The following is a 7,500-nucleotide window of genomic DNA, read 5'->3' on the forward strand; positions in this document are numbered from 1 at the left end:
GCAAAAAAGGGTCTGATCAGCCTTCACCGGAGAGGCCTCTTAGGATTCGATGCTTCGTGATTATTCAGTGTCTGGGGAAGGAAGGGCGCCTATTAATGATCGGGAGAGGAAATCATATCTCATCCCAGATGGACCTCTCGTGAAAGCACACGTGCACATATGGTGAATGATGCACACACACACACACACACACACACACACACACACACCTAGAAGAACACGCGTGTGCACAACAAACACGAACACATAAAAAAACACAGGTACATATGGTAAAAATAATAACACTTGATTAAGCACACACACACACACACACACAGAAACATATAACGTACACGAACACACATATTTACACAAAACAAACCGAGGTTCAATCGCTATCCATGTTAATGAACAACACATATCTCAACATATATACGCATACACATACTTCACGTACAATCCTGTTACAACTCTTTGAACACGTAACAATCTATCTAATATACCTTGTTATATAAACCCAACCAATATATACTTATTTGGCACAAAATATGAAAAAGGTTCATAAGTTCACTTCCAGAAATGGGTTAACATGAAGGCACTACGGTCAGTCAACAGCAATATCTGGCGTCCGTGCTCTCTGTCGCTTTCTCTCTCTCTCTCTCTATCTCGCTTTATTTCTCTCTCTCTCTCTCTCTCTCTCTCTCTCTCTCTCTATCTATCTATCTCGCTTTATTTCTCTCTCTCTCTCTCTCTCTCTCTCTCTCTCTCTCTCTCTCTCTCTCTCTCTCTCTCTCTCTCGCTCTCTTCTTCTCTCTCACTCAAATCTCTCTCTCTCAAATCTCTCTCTCGCTAATCTCTCTCTCTCTCTCTCTCTCTTCCTCTCTCTCTCTCTCTCTCTCTCTCTCTCTCTCTCTCTCTCTCTCTCTCTCTCTCTCTCTCTCTCTCTCTCTCTCTCTCTCTCTCACTTTAGTACTTCAGTCCTTGCCAGATTTTTCAACATCCTCCCTTCATTTCCTAACAAATATTATCTCAAAATATATTGAAAAAATAAATAACTAAAAAAATAAGATACAGATACAAAGAAACTCATAATCTTATCTCAAGGTTAACAATCGTTCCTTTCTTGTATTTCATGTATTTATATGATTTACATGATTGACATAACTAGACACTCGCCTCACAACATACTAGAAAAAATACGAGGCAGATGATCTTCAAAGGAAACGCAATATATATAATGATAGCAACAAAAGCAACAGCAACAACAACACCAACAACAGCAAACAGCAACAAAACAACATCGGTAGCAACAACAAAAGCAACATCAACAACAATATATGAGGTGCAAGATTATTAATCATAATACGTGCAGAGAAATGTCATCACAGAAAACGCAAAAAGAAAATTTAGAAGAAAAACATTTACAAAAAAGAGTTTTAGGTTTGAACTTTGAAGAAAGTCTTTCTGGAGAGCTTCATGCAAAAGAATATTCATAATAATGATAATAATAATAATAATAATTATAATTAATAATAATAATAATAATAATAATAATAATAACAGTATTAATAATAATACTACTAATACTAATGATAATAATAATCAAAAGATAACAACGATAATAACAATAATAATAATAATAATAATAATAATAATAGTAATAACAATAATAATAATAATAGTAATAATAATAATAATAATAATAATAATAATAATATAATTATAACAATAATTGTGATAATAATAATAATAATAATAAGACTAAGAATAAGAATAAGAAGAATAACAATAATAATAGTTGCAAAAATAAAATGCTAAATAAAGTTTGTTATTTACTAGTGACATAACACGAAGCGAAAACCGAAACAAACAAACGAACCAACTAAAAATAATGAATGAAATGAATCCAACACCTTTTTTTTTTTTCTTATGAAGAAAGAAAGAAAGAAAGAAAAAATACATTTTGAAGTTAGCCATCTTACTCTTCCCTCCTCCTCCTCCCCCCCCCCCCCGCAAAGAAAAGGATTGAAAAAGAAAAAGAAAACCAAATATTTGACTCTTTGTGGTTCTCGAGAGGGACTGACCTACGAAGCGACTGGATATTCACCCTTGTAACCCACGGCCCAATTTCGAGGGGGAAGATGGAGGGGGGGGGGAGAGTAGGGGAGTGGGGTGGAGGGTGGGGGTGGGGTTGGTAGGGCGAGCAAGGTAATGACTTGACATTGGTGTATTGATCGTACAACCTCCCCCTCCTCCCCTCCCCCTCCTACCTCTCCTTCCCCCCCCCCTCCCCCCCAATCCTGACTGCCTACTGTTCCACAACTCTTGACCCCCTCGCCGCTGCCTTACCCCCCCCCCCCCCCCCACTCCCCACCTCAAGACCAGCTAGCATCTCCCTCTCCCCCTCCCCCTCCCACTACCCCTTACCTAACACGATGTATAATAGAATCTCTTTCCTTTTTCTCATTAAAAGGGGTTCCTGCCTTAATCTGATCTCCTGTTTCCCTTTTTCTTCACGTCTCTTTATCTTTCCCCTGACTTCTACAATCAATAACTCACCCCTCAGGTTACTAGTGACTCTCCCGTATCTATTTCCATCAATTCTGAACCCACATTCAAGTCCCTCTCCCATTTTATTCACCTTTCTATTCCCTCTCCCTCTCTCTCTCTCTCTTCCTCTCCTTCTTCACCCTCTCTTTTTCAATACCTTCTATCATCTCCCTCCATTTCTACTTCCTCTCTCTTTCCATCTTCTCTATCGCCATTTCCTCTTTCTCTGCCTCCCCTCTTCTCTTCCCCTGCTCCTCGTCCCTTCCCCTTCTCGAATAGTACCTGTTTACACTATCTACTTATTCATTTCATCAAGCTAATAGGACGAGTTAGTCTATTAATCTTGTGTAACAGACTTATACCTTTAAAGCTGGTGAAATGATAGAAGTATTTCAGCCAAACACGTAAAAGAATCTAAACCAATTAGTAACTACTGAAATATATATCTAATTACCTAACGAAATTACGGTAATTAGTGTACAGAACCTATTTGATTACAGTCATAAAAAAGACGACTGCATCATACTCAGCCAAAACCCCTTATTCCAATTCGTTTTTCAAAATATATTTCAGTGCACTCACAAAGATTATGATAAATAAAACAAGCTCAGATTGCATATGAAAGATACTCTGTTGATATCGGCTAATTATCGCACTGCTTAATCTATATAAAGATATAGCAAATACAATTCCATTCTATTTCTTTTATATGCCATATAAATATACATACACCCCTAGGTAACTATATTGTTTACTCAGCTGACTTCGACTTCAAATACTTATAGACAATAGGATAAGAGAAACAAAAGAGCATCTGATTGGGTAAGATCTTGTGTGTCTCTTTCTCTAACTCCTTTATAGATTCTGATCCTTCCTGCTTAGGATTGCAGATAAGGTATCCAGGAGCTCTGTGCTGATTCCGAGAGACTAATCCTATTTTGATCGTCTATTGAGCAATTTTGCACTGTAAGGAGTCGAGGTACAGATACCATGGCGTGCGGCTGTGTCTCATAATGATTTATTTTCGTTTTACCGGATTCAGATGGGAGGGAATCTGCGTCAGGGTTTTCATAACAGAAAATAGGACATACTTAGAAATTATTCATGAACAGTCATCAGGGTTTTGACAAGGGTTCAAACTCTCTCTCTATAATAATAATAATAATAATAATAATAATAATAATAATAATAATGATAATGATAATAATGATGATGATGATGATAAAAATAATAATAATGATAATAATAATAACAATAAAGAAAAGGATAATAACAGTAACAATACTAATGATGATAATGATAATAATAATAACAATAACAATAATAATAACAATTATGATAATAATAGCAATAATAACAATAATAATGATAATGATTATGATGATGATAATATTAATTATAATAATAAGGGTAATAATAACAATAATAATAATGGTAATAATAATAATAATAATCGTAATTATAATAATGATAATGATAAAAATAATGTAATAGTAATAATAATAATCATTATAATAGTAATGATGATAATAATAGTAATAATGATAATAATAATGATAATGATAAAAGTGACGAATATAACGATAATAACAATAAAAGTGATTATAATAATATTAGTAATAATAGTGATGATATTAATAGTAATAACAATAATAATGATAATAATAAAAATAATGATGATAGCAATAATCATAACAATGACAGTGATAACAAAGATAATAATGATTACAATAATAGATAATAATGATAATAATAATAATAATAATGATAATAATAATAATGATAATGATAATAATAATAATAATAACAATGATATAATAACAATGATAATGCTTATAATAACAATAGTGATGATAAAAATAATAATAACTAAAATAAAAATAATGATATTAATAATGATAATGATAATAATAACAATAGTACTGACAAATATGAAGAAAATGATAAGGATAATAACAATAATAATAATGATAATAATAATGATAATAATAACGAAAACAACAACAAAATTATAATATTAATGATAATAATGATAATAATAATAATAATCATAATAATAATAATAATAGTAATAATAGTAATAATAATAATAATGATAATGATAATAATAATAATAATGATAATTATGATAATAACAAAAAGGAAAATAATAATTAATGATAATGGCATTGATGATAATAATGATAATGATAATAATAATGTTAATAATAACAGTAATAATAATGATAATAAAAATAATAATAATAATAATAATAATAATAATGATGATGAAGATAATAATTACAATGACAATAACGTAAACATAATAATGATAATAATAATGATGATGACAATAATGATGATAAATAATAATAAATGATAATAATTATAGCGATAATAACAATATTAATAATTATGATGATAATGAAGATGATGAAAATAATTATAATAACAACAGCAACAACAACAAAATGATAATAATAATAATGATAATACTACTAATAATAATTATGTTAACAATAATAATGATAATGATAATAATTATAATGATAATAATAATAGTAGTAACAATAATGATAATAATAATAATAATAATAATAATAATAATAATAATAATAATAATAATAATAATAATAATAGCAATAAGGATTATGATAATGATAATAATGATAATCATAATGGTAATAATAACAATAACTACAACAATAATGGTAGTGATGATGATAACAATGATTTATGATAAGAATGATAAAGATAGCAATAACAACACTAAAAGCAATAATGACAATTATAGTAATATGTTTATGATAAGATAATAATAATGCTAACAATGATAATGACGATAATGGTATGACAATGATCATAATAATATTGATAACAATAATAATAACAATAATAACAATGATAATAATAATAATAATAATAATAATAATAATAATAATAATGATAATAATAATAATAATTATAATAACAATAATAATGATAACAATGATAGTAATAATAATGATAATAGTAATAATAATAATAATAATAATAATAATAATAGTAATGATAATAATAACAATAATAATGATAATAATGATAAAACAGTAACAATGATAACAATAAAAATAATGATAATAATAATCATAATAATAATAATGATAATGATAATAATAATAGTAATAATTATAATAATGATAATAATAATGATGATAATAATAACAATAATAATGATAATAATGATAAAACAGTAACAATGATAACAATAAAAATAATGATAATAATAATAATAATAATAAAAATGCTAATGATAATAATAATAGTAATAATGATAATAATAATAATAATAATAATAATAATAATAATATCAATAATTATGATAATAATAATGACAATAAGGATAATAATAATAATAATAATAATTATAATACTAATAATAATAATAATAATAATAATAACAACAACAATAATAAAAATAATGATAATAATAGCAATAATAACAATAATAATAATAATAATAATAATAATAATAATAATAATAATACTGATAATAATACTGATAATAATAATAACAATAATACTGATAATAATAATAATGATGATAATAATAATGATAATAATAGTAATAAAAATAGTAATAATGATAATAATGATACGATTTTAATAAATAATTATAATCACAACAATGATAATATTATTACAACTACTACTATTAATGACAATGATAACAATGATAATGGTAAAAGTAGTAGTGAGGATAAGGATATTGATAATAATATTTTTAGATTGCACTAAAATGAAAATAGTAATGATAATCATTATTATCAACAGTATCACCACCATTCTGTAATGTTGTACCTGCAAATAAGCATTAAAGAAAAGGGAAAACAAATTACATTTCCTTCCAGAAATCGAGAACTCATACAAACACGAATAATACATCTTTACCGAAAAACCATTATGTAAATCTACGGTCTGGGAAAACTACTTCAAAATACATAACGTCTATAAGGCAATGGGTCTTCCTCACTATCTCAAACTGACTCGAAAATACGTAGTCTAGCGTGATCCGTAAAGACCTCATCTCCTTTGGTCATAATATTCCTGTAGAGTAGGTAAGAAAGTAAGCAGTAACGTAGGATGTTAGAGCGGTAAGGATATAGGCAGGAAAGCAGATAGGAAATAAGAAGAACTGGAGGCGAGATAGTTTAAGCAGAAGGCAAGTAGGTGACACACACAATAGATGTAGCAAATTGGACAAGCGGGAAGGCAAGCATGGAAACGGGCAGGGAGGCAAACATGAGAACGGGCGGTTTACAAGTCACAGAAAATGGGCGTAGCAGAATGGGCAAGCAGGGAGGCAAGCAGGGACGCAAGCACGAGAACGGACGGACTAACGAGGGAAACACAAAGAGTAGTAGCAGTTACAGCAAGCAGGAAGGCAAGCAGTGATGCAAGCAGGAGAACGTGCAGGCTACAAGGGACTCACATACAAAAAGAGGGAGTAGAGTAGTTAGGAAAAGCAGTAAGGCAAGCAGGTAGGAAGCAGGAGAGCGTGAGGCGGATGTCCGGGTGGGCTACCTGTTGCGCGCGTCCCTCAGCAGACGGCAGGTAAGCGGGAGGCGGCGTTGGTCCAGTCAGCAGCAGCAGAAGGCCGCCGTTCTCCGAGCTTATCACACACACACACACACTCCCGCGCACACGACGCACCGAGGAGGCAGATCTTGCTCGATTTCGGCCCCAGTGAGAGCGAGCGTCGACGAGCTGTGTGCGAGTCGCGGATTCGTTTGAAATTCGGCTCTAAATCTCGATTGTTTATCTTCAGTTTCTTTAAGTCGAGTTAGTTGTTTTGCTTTGCTCTTTTTTTTTGTTAAGTTCGTTTCATAAAAGCTATAGTATTTGGATACGTACGGATATCTGTTTTATGTAAAGGAGTTTTGGACGTGGTGGAAAAAAATGATTATGTTTAAACTTGGCCGAAGTGCCTGTGGTGTGGCGGTGTGGCGTTAA

General features: G+C 30.5%; 1 long non-coding RNA gene across 3 annotated transcripts in view; it reads left to right on the top strand.

Annotated features, from left to right (window-relative positions):
- The first annotated feature begins 7,168 nt into the window (after positions 1 to 7,168).
- LOC125046613 overlaps positions 7,169 to 7,500 on the top strand; it is a 23,444-nt gene continuing 23,112 nt past the window's right edge. Inside the window, exon 1 of one of the 3 annotated variants that reach the window (XR_007116654.1) lies at positions 7,169 to 7,233. This is a non-coding gene — a long non-coding RNA (uncharacterized LOC125046613). Of the gene's footprint in view, positions 7,330 to 7,500 lie in introns of all 3 variants that reach the window. The other 2 variants (XR_007116653.1, XR_007116655.1) reach the window with 2 other exon arrangements.

Source organism: Penaeus chinensis, chromosome 39 (genome assembly GCF_019202785.1).
Source record: "Penaeus chinensis breed Huanghai No. 1 chromosome 39, ASM1920278v2, whole genome shotgun sequence".
NCBI classification, from domain to species: domain Eukaryota; kingdom Metazoa; phylum Arthropoda; class Malacostraca; order Decapoda; family Penaeidae; genus Penaeus; species Penaeus chinensis.